This window comes from Megascapheus bottae, chromosome 8 (assembly GCF_031878675.1).
Source record: "Megascapheus bottae isolate mThoBot1 chromosome 8, mThoBot2.hap1, whole genome shotgun sequence".
In the NCBI taxonomy this organism is placed as follows: domain Eukaryota; kingdom Metazoa; phylum Chordata; class Mammalia; order Rodentia; family Geomyidae; genus Megascapheus; species Megascapheus bottae.
In genome coordinates, this window is record NC_143516.1 from 45468981 (window position 1) to 45483962 (window position 14982).

Sequence of the window (14982 nt, forward strand, 5' to 3'; positions counted from 1 at the left end):
AGTGAAGTAGCATTGATCAGTTGTTTAAATGATGAAATATCTGACTGACTGGTTGACAGACTGATTGATCAGATTAAGGAATACATTAACTCTAACAATGAAACAAAGCCTTCAGGGTAAATTGGAGCTGATTCATATGCTCCATATGAATGCATAGAATAAGTCATCCATACTATATGAATGCATAGTCTATGCATTCATATTCATTTAGATACAATTCCACATTTAGTAAAAATTTTCTTTGACACTATTTATTCAATTTCCAAATACATGAAACTTGCACAATTGTACATTCTACAACTTTTCATAACTTTGCATTGACATAATTGTATGGAATTTTGCACTGCAAAATTCCAAGGAAAGTAAATTGAGGTTAAATAGCTAATTCTAACCTCTTTCCAAGGCAAATGATATTCACTTTGTTGTATGAAATACTGGTTGTAACCTGTACTTGTTTCAGAGGTTTGTGCTGGGCCTTGTCAGACACAAAAACACAAGTAAGAGTACAAGATGGCCAATATCCATGTATGTCTTTCTATCCTTATAGAATTGCCTTCTTCAAGACTCTGAGCTTTTGGTTATTAGGGCTGAAGTCATGGAAAATACTACTATATTAGTTTTCAGAGACAGTGGGAATAAGGAGGCAGATGAGGGAAGAAGGAAAGGTGATTACAGGGTATTATTTTACAGCTAGAGAGGAACAAGTCATTCTGATGTGATTATAGATCACAATAATATATTGTGTATTTCCAAAAACCTAGAAGAAAGGATTTTGGAAATTTTCAATGAAAACAAATATTAAATATTTGAGGAGATAGATATGTTTAACTTGAATTAACCTTACACAATATGTACAAATATCAAAGTCTTACCTGTTGCCCCTTCATGTGTACAATTTTAAACTTTTTGTTAAGCATCAGTTAAAATAAAATTTAGCAATGAATATTTCCAAGCAGGGCCCCTGTGGCTCATGCTCCTCAGGAAACTGAGAGGTGAAGATTGTGGTTCAAAGACAGCCCAGCCAGGAAAGTCTGTGAACTCTTTATTTATATTTTTGGAGGTTGTAGATTATGGGGCTTGAGCTCTGTCTGGACCTGGAAGCTGTCATGAGCTCTTCAGCTCAAGGCTATTGCCCTACTTATTGAGCCACAGTGCCACTTCCAATTTTCTAGTGGTTAACTGGAAATAAAAATCTCACAGACTTTAGTACCTGGGCTGACTTTGAACCGTGATCCTCAGATCTCAGCCTCCTGAGTAGCTAGGATTACAGGCATGAGCCACCACACTCAGCAAGTCTATGAACTTCTATATCCAATTAAACACCCAAAAGTAGAGTTGTGGCTATAGTATTAGAGCACAGCTTAACAAAATAGCTTAAGGTCAGTAATCAGGCTCTGAGTTCAAGCTTCAAGACTGGCACGCACACACACACACACACACACACACACACACACACACATACAACTTCCTCAGCTTGAAAAATAAATAGAACAATAATGAGGTTTTATTAACATTTAATCAGCAGATAGCACCTTGCCACTGACAAGACAGCTTAGGAGCATACATAAGAAATAAAAATCTACCTACAAAAAAATTGGGGGGGAAATAGAAAAGGTAAACTAATATTTCATTTTGTTTTCTGACAATCCCAGGCTATATTGACTTATGGCTACAGAAACCATTTATTTGATAAGCTATGATCACCCTTCAAAAAGTTGGAAATAAAGTACAAATTGTTATCCACATCATTGTCAATGCTGGTTCCTGAACTTGCGTGGGTAAAATGAGTGCATGTGCCACGGATATCCACAGTGACTCACACTTACCCAATGAAATTTTCAAAAGCAGTTTCCTACATTTTCTACAACCCCTATGTTTTCTCTGTTGCTTGAGACACAGTCCCAACCCCTAGCACTGTGACTAAACTTGAAAAGAATTCTCCTGTATCTTCACTGTATTTCTCAAAATTGAGCCAGAAACAGGATTCAGCAATATTTCAGGTTACTGAAATACCGACATGGCTTCTAAGTGATTCTCCCAGTAAATACAATGCATGTGATTATATCTAAACCAATACATTTCATTAAAATTCATCAACTTAATTTATTGGTCATTTATATAAGAATAAATGTTCTTTTACTGATTATAAAACCACCCTGAAATATGGCTGGCATCAGGAATGGAAAAATAACTCTTAATCATTTAGAAATTTAGAGCCATATGAGACAAGTCATTAATGTAAATTTCAGCAGCCTTGAGAAGATAAATGGGACCTTATTAATGAAGGAATTCTTAAGAGTGTGATTGATAAGGCTTGAAAAACATTGTCAATTGCTCAAAGACTTCGTCTTGGGATTCCTAGTAGCAAGAGTAGATTCAAGCAAATGATCTTCAATATTTTTAATTCCTAATTGTGTACTAAACATTATTATGGCACAAAGATACAGAAATTCCATGAGTTAGTTCATAGCTCAGTCTTTTGGTTAGCCTGATGATGGGCTGGTTTTCAAGTTAGTTCTTTGGCTGGTCAGTTGGTTGATTGGCCTATGTTCTTTTTTAACTCACCCTCCTTTGCACCGCAAGGTAGCCAGTACATGTCTTCAGGCAATATCAGAGTTTAAAAGAGACAATCAATGACATCACAGAAAATACAGTGGAGGCACTAGTGACTCACACCTGTGATCCTCCCTATTCAGGAGACCAAGCTTTGAGAACGTAGGTTTGAAGCCAGTCCTGGCAGCAAGATCCCTGTGAGACTCTTATCTCCACCTAAGTACTCAAAATCCAGAAGTGGAGCTGTGGCTCAAATGGTAGAGTGCTAGCCTTGAGCACAAAGAGGCTTTGGGACAGTGCCCAGGCCCTGAGTTCAAGCCCTATAACCAACAGAAGAAAGAAAGAAAAAGAAAGAAAGAAAAAAAGAAAGAAAGCAAGAAAGAAAGAAAGAAAGAAAGAAAGAAAGAAAGAAAGAAAGAAAGAAAGAAGAAAGGAAGGGAGGGAGGGAGGAAGAAAGGAAGGAAGGAAGGAAGGAAGGAAGGAAGGAAGGAAGGAAGGAAGGAAAGAAGGAAGGAGAGGAGGGAGGGAGAAAAAGCAAATATACAATACTTTCATAGTCCTAGAATCATATTTTCTGTAAACTACATTCAGCTGACCAATAAAAGGCCTGGCCAAGCCAAACTCAGAGTGGTAAAAACATTCTCTGTTCATGATGAAGCCAGGATACAGAAATGGATCTGGAGAAGAATAGAATACCAGGGACCAATAATTCTCTCAAAATCACAAAACCCTTTGAGGGACTGGTCCTATAGAGCAGGCATGTCTTATTGCTATTTATGTAATGATTGCATTTTAAGTGCATGACAGTAAATAATGTCAAAAGTGACGTGATGGGAGGCTGTACTCTAAAAGGTATCTAAACATACCTGAATGTAAATAAGCACCTGTGGCATTCCTAGCAGAGGATTCCTCCTCTTAGCTGGACTTTAAAATCTCTCTTATTTTTCTAGTCCATCCTGCCATTATTACTTACTGGAATGAAGAATTGAAGTTCTGGAAACTATAGTCACACCCCCTGTCTGTTTTATGCCTTCAAGTGAGAACTGCAAGACGTATCACACTATGTGCACTGGGAAAAGCACAATGTGACCAGAGACAAAGCAATGAACAAGAACATAGACCTCAAGAAATTGACTTGGAAAGAAAGGGTAAGATGTACAGGGTCGCAGTGGCTGCATTCCATGCCATCAGAGAAGAATGGAACGCGTATTTCCACAGACTACGGTAGAGGAGGTTTAAAAAATCAGCCTGCAAGATGTGTCAAGTGTGTTCTTTCATTAGAGATGCTTTGAAGATTTTGGACTTCAATTTCTCTTTAAATTTCATCTCTCTTCTTAGTTTTCCTACATTGATCTTATAACATGTGCTCATTTAGGGAGAACTCTAAAGTATCGTATAGTTCTGCATTGTACAATCAATGACCATAATTATCTAGGGCCATTTCGTTTTGTGTCCTTACCTACATGGCAGGCCTGGCTTTAGTACAATTCCATTTCTTACCAATGAAGCCTTTCAGCTCTCCTAAGGAGGGTAATTTTGCAATTTTGATTTTATAAAGAAAAAAATCCCGAGGATTACGTAAATTAAAGAATCCATTCAAGCCAGGAGCCAATGGTTCAGGCCTGTAATCCTAGCAACTCAAGAGGCTATGATCTGAGGATCAAGGTTCAAAGTCAGCAGGGGCACGAAAGTCCATGAGGTTCATCTCCAATTAACCACTAGAAGACCAGAAGTGGTTCTATGGCTCAAATAGTAAAGCTAGCTCAAAGACAGTGGCTGGACCCAGAGTTCAAGCCCTATGACCTACCACAAAAAGAATCCATCCAAGGTCATATGCCTGGCTCATATGGCTAAGGCGAAATGCAGGGCGGCCTGTCTCCAAAACCTTGATGACGTTCTCTTAGTAAGAGACAATGCAGCCCAGCTTCAACAGTGTGGCCTAACCGCCAAGCAGGGTGATGAAGGAACATGCATGATGTTCAGAGTCATTATCAGTCAGGATGGGTTGAGCTCAAAACTGAGGGGGGGCCGGGGGAAAGGCAAAGAGAGGACCTGAGGATTGCTGTTCAAAGCCAGTCTGGACAGGAAAGTCTGTGACATTTACCCCCAATTAACCATCTAAAATCTAAATGTGGGGTTTCTGTGGCTCACGTGGGAGAGTACCAGCCTTGATTGAAAAAACTAAAGGACAGTTCCCAGGTCCTGAGTTCAAGCTCCAGTACCAGCATGAGAAAAGAAGGAGAGGGGAGTGGAGGGGAGTGGAGGGGAGGGGAGGGGAGAGGAGTGGAGGGGAAGGGAGGGGAGGGGGAAGAGGGAGGAAAGGAAATCAGTTTCCTTGGCGGTATTTCACAGCCCTCTCTCCCTTCCTTTATTTTTACCTTTGGGACGTCAGTCCACAAACCTTTGCTGATGTGCAGAGCTCAGGTAAAAACACGGACACATGTTCAGGAGTGGCAGTGGATTGAAATCGCGGGCACTAAGGCAGGCTGGGGAGGGCGCGGTGCTCTAACATTTCATTCCTGCCCGCGGCGCCCGGAGCTCCAGGAATTCAGGAAGGCGGCGGGCGGGCGCGGCACGGGGCAGGACGCGCATCGGGTGAAGGGGCTGTCACCCCCACGCTTCCCAGGTAACCCCGCAATTTCGTTCTCAGGACCCTCCCTTTGCAAACAGAGATCGGGTCCCTGTGGACCATGGTCCCAGATGCACACCCCCGACTCGTGCCCGCCGCTGGACCCAGTCATGGGCGGCCCTGCTAGGCCGGCTGAGGGCCAGGTCTGCTCCCCACCTGGGGGACCCGCGCGGTTCAGGGCGCACTGGCAAGGGCCGCGTGGGGACCGGTGTGGCTGGGGCTCCACCCCGCCGCTCCTCCCTCGGGGCGGGTTCACCCCCAAGTGCCTTGGGACCCGCTCCTGGATGTCTTTTCATTCCCAGAAGGTACAAAGTTCGGTTGAGTGCAGCACTGGAGGCGGGGCGGGGCGGGGCGGGTTCCTGGTGGCAATGCCAGCAGCTGGGGGAACAAGACGGGGCGAGGGGAGGGGGGGCTGGCAGACAGCACAGTAAATGCTCCTCTTTGATGATATGATGATGATGATGATGATGATGATGATGATGATGATGATGATGAGTGTGTGTGTGTGTGTGTGTCTTGTGTTCTCACCTTTGTGTGTTCTCATCTTTGGGCAGCCCTCCTCACTTCTCCTTTGGTTAACATTATGTAACGTACGTTTTATAACCTAAGTTCCAATGGCCTGTGTCAGGTCACAAGTGGAAAGGAGGAAACTGACCCCCTTGACAAGTCAGCCTGTGGTTTCTTAGAGTCCGGGAGAAATTCCTTCTGAAAGTTCTTGCTTAAGCAATGAAAGGCAAATGGGAAATTCTTTAATAAGGCTTTCCCCAAAGCTAATATATGCGTGTGGGGGTGGAATGTTAGATTAAAATGCCACTTGAAGCTACTAGAGCCTCCGGCATAAATATGACATCGCTTTGGAATTGAGGCACACACTGCGATTTCACTGATCCTTAGTTAAGTTACTTTAGCTGAGCTAGTCCAAATTTTAGAGGCAAAGGGTTTTCAGTGAATGTTTCCTAAGTTTCTGATCTTGCATTTTTTATATCAATGACCAACCAGTCTGTGGAGTGTAGTGGGGGGTGCTGACAGGAGGTAGCTGATTGGCTGGGTTTGTGAGGAGTGGGCAAACAGCTTATTTGTGCTTGATTTGAATTGAAACATCCGTTAGATATCACAGATTGAATTGGGTTTTACAGAACAAATATGCATCATCCATCATCTTGTGGCTATGTCAAGATAATTACCAGGGAAATATTGCTTGACAGGTTGTTAAAGTGCAGAGAACAACCTGATTGTAAGAAAAGTGTTTTTTGTAGCTGTGGAAATAAAATGTCATCAATGCGCAACCCATCTAATGTTTCTGAATTATGAATGCAGACTGCTAAAGATTGGATGGGAAAGGAAAACCCACCAAGCACTTTTATTTATTTATTTATTTATTTATTTATTTTGGCCAATCCTGGGCTTGAGCTCAGGGCCTGAGCACCATCCTTGGACTTTCTCAAGGCCAGAGCTCTACCATTTGAGCCACAGCACCACTTCTGGATTTTTTCTATGTATGTGGAACTGAGGAATCGAACCCCCGTCTCCGTGCATGCTAGGTAAGCACTCTACCACTAGGCCAAACTCCTGGCCCCCACCAAGCATTTTTTAAAAGGATTCAAGAACAATCCTAGGTGGCCAAAGATGCTGTGAGAGAAACAGCTTCATTAATTTATAAGTAAAGATTTATTATTATGCCAGGGTCAACCTCATTTTAATGTCAGTTGGACTTTCCTCAAATACCAGAAGTGGATGGAAGTGGTGAGGTACAGTGATGAAGCCAGTGTCTGTTTTGCCAGATGAGCTTGTAGCACTTCACACTTAGGTAAGTGTGTAAGTGACAATTATCCCGCAAGGATCCCCAGGTCCCCTTTAATCCTGGAGTGGCAGTGGGGCGCTCACCCTCCTGTGGGCCAGAGGAAGCCCATTTGATTTGATGGTCAGGGTTGTTACATGTCTGCACAGCTCCCACTTCACAACCCTGAAGGGTCTCTGATAACCTTTCTTTGCCAGGACACCTCCTCCATCACCCCACTGAAAGAATCCCAAAGTACCATTTACCTCAGTCTCCCACTGAACTCACCCCACCCCCTTGTGTATATATTATTATTATCCTCAATAGTGAAAAAGCATAAAGATAGGAAGGGAAAATTGAGAAAATCTGGAGATAGGCAAGTAGAAGAAGGAAACTTTTATGCCTCAGGGCTAAAGAAAATGAACTTTGTCAAGCACCTACTCTTTTTTGTTTGTTTGTTTTTTAGAAGCAATAGTAATTTTTATTTGTCACAAATTTTTAAATTGCAATATTAAATATTAATGGTTAACCTCCATATACTAATGTGAAGGACAAACTCAAAACTGTACTTTCTTTCTTGTTCCTTTTTTAAATAATTTTTATTGTGATTAATAGAAGGGTTACATTGTATTCACCAGATAGAAGGTGCATAACTTCACAAACATTGATACCCTTTCTCATGGCATGGTCCCTATTCTCCCCCCACACAATATTCCTTCCTATGCTTGATTTTATAAAATCTTCACAAGAGCTTTGTAGGTTTGTGGATTATTCCCACTTCTCTTATTGGGATAAGAGGCTTAAAGAGGCTAGTGACTAAAGCCACACAAGCTAGAAAGTGACAGGTCAAAGATTAGAACCTCATCTGTCAAATTCTTTGGGGAAGATGAGTGAGCTCTATTTGTGAGAACTGACAAGAAAAAGCAGAGCTGCTCTCTCTGTCTTCCCCCTTCATCCATCTCAGCTTCCTGGGGAGAATGAGCTGGGGCTAAATATGTCAGCATCCAAGCCCCCTGAGCCTGCACACCCACCTGAAGTCTCTTCCATAGATACTGGGCGGCATTTTGTTATTCTGTTTCTCACCATTCCCTGCCTCTGTCTCCACAGATGCTGTTACTCTTGTCTACTGCTAGCATTCTAGAACTCTTTCTTCAGAGGGGGTAACCCTTCCATTCATGACTGCTTCTTTGTTCCTTCTTTCCCACTCCAAAATGATCAGGCTATCAAAAACACCATTCCAAATAAAGTAGAGGACATAAGCTATGGACTCTCCCCATATGTGGCCTCCAGTAAGCAAATCCCAGGCCTATGCTTCCAAGTAGCTCCTACCAGTTGATATGGAGGGAAAGGGGCAGGAGGAATAAGATAGATCCCTTAGCAGATACATAATCAAAGAAGACAAGAAAAAAATAGGAAGCCCAGACAAAGGAGAGAGAAAGAGCTCTTATCCAGGAAAACCTTAGGACTACAGGAAAGGTTTTTAAAAAATTAGAATGACATTATAACAATGAAATGACAGTTCTTTGTTAATTTCTTATGATTTGCATGCAACTAATTGACCTAGGGTGCAGTAACAGTCAGTACATTCTATTAAATATGGGTCAGAACAGCTCGTGTGTGATATTTTTTGTAACTGAAGTAACATTCTTAACTCCTACACTCTCTACGTTTAAATCTTCAGTATTTGGCATTACTAAAAACTTGCCCAATCTAGAGTAACCCCCCCCCCCACACACACACTCTAACATGTTCAAAGACAGAACTAAAAACTATGTTGCCTTTGTTTTGCCTTATTTTGTTTTGTTTCTGCCGATCATGGGGCTTGAACTCTGGGACTGGGTATTGTCCTCAAACTCTTCAGCTCAAGGCTACCACCCTACCCCTGGAGACACAGCACCACTTCTCATCTTCTAGTGGTTAATTGGAGATAAGAATCTCATGGACTTTAATGCATGAGTTGGCTTTGAACAGCTATCCTCAGATCTCAGCCTCCTGAGTAGCTAGGATTACAGGCGTGAGCCACTGTGCCCAGCTAGAAACTAAAATATAGGTTTTTTTTGCCAGTCCTGGGGCCTGAACTCAGCATCTGAACACTGTCCTTGGTCTTTTTCCCCACTTGAGCCTCAGCACCACTTCGGGCTTTTCTATGTTGTGGTACCGAGGAATCGAACCCAGGTCTTCGTGCATGCTAGGCAAGCACTCTACCACTAGGCCAAACTCCTGGCCCCAGAAACTATGTTTTATAAGGAGTTTTTAAGGTGATTTACATGAAGCTAGTAAAGCTTTTGCTATACTGAGCTCAAGTCTGATATAGTCGTAGCTTCTTATCCCAATTTTGAAGTAAAGTGATCACCACTGAGTTGCAAACCTTTTAAAATATTTAAATATCATATGCTGGTCCCCAACTTGTACTAAATATACTTGGCATTCCAAACATTCTAAATAATTGGGCTACTCATTTTACCGTCATTTGACTATGCCCTGATTGCTCAATTGCCTTTACATGGAATCTTGTTTATGTTTTCTTACATCCTATGAACTTGCAAATATACTTGCATAAAAGGCCTTTAATCCTAAAACTGCAGTTTTTTTTAAATGGACCCTCTGTAACTGTAAGTTCTGCATGAACAGATTCAACTAACTGCTAATCAAAACTATTTAGAGGAAAAAATCATATAAAACACATACAGACTCTATATTCTTCTCATTATTCCCTGAATAATGCAGTCAACTCTTTATATAACATTTACCTTGTATAAGGATTGCAAATAATATATAGACATGAGATAAAGTGCACAAGATGATGTTCATAGATTATATGCGAATACTCTGACATTTTACATAAGGATGTCAGTATTTGAACTCCATCATTTGAGCCCCACTTCCTGTTTTCTGGTGATTAATTTTAAGAGTCTCACAGACTTTCTTGCCTGGGCTGGCTTCAAACTGTGACCCTCAGCTCTCAGCGTCCTGAGTAGCAAAGATTAGAGAGAGGTATGAGCCACTAGTGCCCCTTTCATTCATCTTTTTTTTCAAGTCCTGGGGCTTGAACTCAGAGACTTTGATGCTTAATTGTAGATAAGAGTCTCATGGACTTTCTTGCCCAGCTACTTTATTTTTTTAAATATGTGCAAGTTTGGAAGCAGTAAATGTAGAAAAAACTTTCGTGTCAAGTTGGTTTAAATCTTAACTCTAGCCTGTCTGTGAAATGTGCAGCAAATTCATTAACCTGAAGGTGAAGAAATGGCAGTACAGATGAACAGAATATAATTGTAGAACAAACCCTGAAGTAAATCTACATTAGGGTGACAAGCCATATATATTTTGAAATTTTTAAAAATTGTAAGTTAAAAAACTGGGAGGTAAATCCATTTACTCTCTTTTATGTAATAAATGTAAGCTAGGGAATATATTATTCAAGTTGGCAGAACAAATACTTGAAGTATGAATATTAGGGACTGATATGTTGGTGGAAACTGTTCCAGCTGCTCATGAGATAGAGCCATGGGGATCTCTGTTCAAAGGCAAGCCTGGCCAAACCAGATTGCATTTTAATGCTGGACAGGATAAAAGTACAAAATGATCTAAAAACTAAAGGACTAGGATGTGGTTCAAGCAATAAAGCTCTTGGCAAGCATCAGGCCCTGGGCTCAAACCATAAATATAGATGGATGGATGGATAGATAGATAGATAGATAGATAGATAGATAGATAGATAGATACATACATACATACATACATACATACATACATACACAGATAGATGACAGAATTATAAGAATATTTATATCTATAGCTTATGTTATATTTTTTAATGCTTACTCTAAGTAGAGGTAGAGAAAGATGAGTTGATGTAAAACATTAGGCTTTAATATAACGAATGATTGTTGTCCTTAATGTACTATGTTATCTCTCATCTCCTTTGCTGTCCCTTGGGTATCTCATATTGTTACAGTATCTCACTTTGTTATCTGACATATTGAATTTATTTGTATTTGGTTATTTGAAATTTGATAGGGAAGGGGGGAAAACCAAGACGGGGGGTGGGTGGTGGGTGGGGGGAAGGGTAATGGGTACCAAGACATGTGAAAGGGTATCAATGTATGTGAATCAATGCACCTTCTATCTGGCAAATATCATGTAACCCTTTTATTAATTACAATAAAAAATATAAAAAACAAAAAAACATTAGGCTTTATATAATAAGTAATTTTGAAATAACTGTGAAAGATCGAGAAGAAAAATTTTAAGGTGGGAGAGAGGCTGCCATGGTTGTGGGAAGGGAGGAACTCAGAGCTGGAGAAACCTGCTGAGGATCCTCTGATGAGATCACGGAGGAAAGTGGACAGGTGGAGATCAAAAGTCATGACATCAGCCTCAGATTCAAGGGTAAGAAAGAAAAAGTTATCTCAGTTAACAAGTATGTAGTAAGATTAGGCCATGTGTTTGTAATAGATTCCAAAAAGAAAGTCATGAAGCATATACAGAAATTTAAGGCTTACAAGAAAGAGCACTCCACACTGGAAATTACTAAGAGCTATTTCTTTTTTTCCATATATTTTATTGTAATTAACAGAAGACTTACATTATATTCACCAGATAGAAGGTACATTACTTCACAAATATTGATACCTTTTCTCATGTCTTGGTCCCCATTTCCCTCCCCCCCACCCCTGCCCCTCATCTTGTTTTCCCCCCTTCCCTATCCTATTTCAAATAAACAAATAAGCATACATACAATATATCAGATAACAAGGTAAAATACTGTAATCATATGAGATAACCAAGGGACAGCAAAAGAGATGAGAGATAACATAGTACATTAAGGACAACAATCACTCATTATATGGCTTTTCTTTCTATATCCTTGAGGCCTTTCATTTAGTGTCATACTATATGGTCTTATGTATCTAGATTTTGCTCTATTGCAAATCTCTGCTAGGAGAGCCCAAGGTTTCTACTGATTATGACAAATGAGGGAAACCATTGCTCCTATGTTCCTTTGAGTCTGGCTTACTTCACTTAATAGGATTTTTTCTAAGTCTTTCCACTCCTTACAAATGGTGTGATGTCGTTCTTTCTGACAGCAGCATAGAATTCCATTGTGTATAAATACCACATCTTGCCGGGAGTTAAAGTGCTTGCCTAGCATGCATGAAGACCCGGGTTCGATTCCTTGGTACCACATATATAGAAAAAGCTGGAAGTGATGCTGAGGCTCAAGTGGTAGAGTTCTAGCCTTGAGAAAGTCCAAGGACAGTGCTCAGGCCCTGAGTTCAAGCCCAGGACTGGCAAAAATAAAATAAATAAATAAATAAATAAATACCACATCTGTTGATCCACTCATCAACTGAGGGGCATCTGGGTTGGTTCCATATCTTTGCTATGGTAAATAGTGCTGCAATGAGCATCATTGTGCTGGTGGCTTTAGTATGCCCTTGTTTCTGGACAATTGGGTAAATGCCTAGTAGTGGAATTGCTGGGTCATAGGGGAGTTCTATGTTTAGTCTTTTGAGGAACTGCCATACTGCTTCCCATAGTGGTTGAACGAGTTTACACTCCCACCAACAGTGTAGTAGTGATCACTAGGGGCCATTTCTGGAGTGAGCCATTTGTGAAAAGAAGACAAGTTCCGCATCAATGGGATAGACAGAGATTTTCATACTAAGAGAGAATGAACAGAGGCCGTGTCCAAATGAGTTGCAATAGTAGTAACATTCATTTCTTGGTTACCAGATATCAGGTGATTTTCTGCACCACCACATGTCTGTGCAATGCTCCTCTGTAATAGGTTACAGTTTTCCTATATACTCCTAGGAAAAGGAGATTGAAGAGGTTGATGTATTTGTTCACATTCCATCTCATCTCCAAGTCTAACTTCACAAAGCACTAACCAGATCTGCACGAAGATCAAGGTTTTATCCATGTGCCAGGCTTCACTTGCAGAGAAACAGCCCAGTCACAGCAGCTGCCCTGCAGTGGAACATGTGTTTCTTACATTCATCCTTTTCTTTGATCAGAAACACTTACCCTGACTTACTTCACTTAATATGTTTTCCAGGTTTTATCATTTCTTCATAAATGGAGCAATACCATTTTTTTCTGGTGGAAGCATAGAATTCCATTGTGTATATACCACATTTTCTTGGCCCATTCATCCACTGAGTGGCATCTGGGTTGATTCCATGTCTTGGCTATGGTAAACAATACTGCAATGAACATGGTTGAATTGGTAGCTTTAGTGTGGCCTTGTTGGTGATCTAGGATAAATGTCCAGGAGTGAAATTGCTGGGTCATAGGAAAGCTTTTGAGGAACCTCCATATTTCTTTTCACAGTGGTTGAACAAGTCTACATTCCTACCAACAGTATATTAGAATTTCCTTTGGGCAACATCCCTGCCAGCATATGTATATTGCTAGTTTTCTTGATAATGGCAATTCTAACTGGGGTGAGATGGAATCTCATGCTGTTTTGTTTGCATCTCTTTTATGACTGAGATGTTGAGCATCTCTTCATGTGCCTATTGGCACTCTTACTTCTTCTGAAAGTCTGTCTTTAAGTCTTTAGCCCATTTGGTGATTGATTGATTGCTGTATCTTTGAGAATTTGAGGGGGCTGAATTTTTTGAGCTTTAAGTATATTTTAGATGTGAGGCCCTTTTCTGATGCATAGCTAGTAAAGATTTCCCATGCTATGGATTTGCTATTTATCTTTCTGGCTGTATCATTTGCCATGCAGATGCTCGCATTTATCCGATGAAGTAATCCAGACCCAAAGAAACATAGGTTGCATGTCTACAAGTAAACAGAATGTATAGTCAAAGACAAAAAACTGCACGTGGACAAGAAAAATTAAATAGGACTCTAAACATTCACACAGTGAGACCAAAGGAGGACATTCTCAGGAGAGGGTCATAAAAGCTCAATTGCTATGTGCATATGATCATAGATGGTAAAATAATGTTTATTGAAATGAACTCCAAGAAATGGAAAAAGAGTTTTTTTAAATGGATTTGTTTGTTTGTTTGGTTTTGTTTTTCCCCTTTTGCTGCTGCCTTTGATTTCTGTCCTTTTTGTCTCGTGTATAAGTTTATCTGATTTGGGGAGGGAACAGGAAGCACAGAAATGATGAGACAAAGGTGAAGTAATTCAGCAGTGATACTTACTAGACACGATGTTGAAAATGAACAGTAAAATTTGTGGGCATTGGAATGAAAAATTGGGAGAAAATGAGGGAAAAGGTGACATTGTTCAAAAAGAAATGTACTCATTACCTGTTCTATGTAACCACAACCCCTCTGTACATCACCTTTACAATAAAAATTAAATTAACAAAAAAAAAAGAAACAGAAACGTTTGTCCTGGCCTTGAACTCAGGGCCAGAGCACTGTCTCTAAGCTTTTGTACTCAAGGCTTAGCACTTAAGTCTACCACTTAAGACACGGTTTCACTTCTAGTTTTTTTGGTGTTTAATTAGAGACAAGAGTGTCCTGGATTTTCCCACCTTAGGTGGCTTTAAACCATCATGCTCAGATCTCAGCCACCTAAATAGCTAGGATCACAGGTATGAGCCACCAGTACTAGGAACTGAGGGGAATTTAACAGAAGAGAAAAGAACTGACCAATTTATCTTAGCTCTCTTAAATCAACTTTTTCTTCAAAGTAAAATGTTATATGATGGGTATAATATGAATTACTAATTTTTTGTCTGGACTACCACTTAGGCCAAGCTGTACTTCTTTTAATTAAAAACAAAATTAAGCAGGCATAACAAAAAGCACTGTCTTTGATGACCAAGTTAAGAATTAACCACTGAGAAGACCCTCAGATGCTTAAGTATTTTACTGTAGTAGATTCTAATTGCCACACTGCAGTATCTCCTTTTATAAGCATTTGACCTATTTGAAGATGTTGAAATCGTCTAAGGGTCTTGCCTTTGTTAAATTCACAGCCCTATTTTGACAACCAATCAAATATGTAATCACTTTTTATCATTAGATCTGCACTGGAAATGAATAGTAAA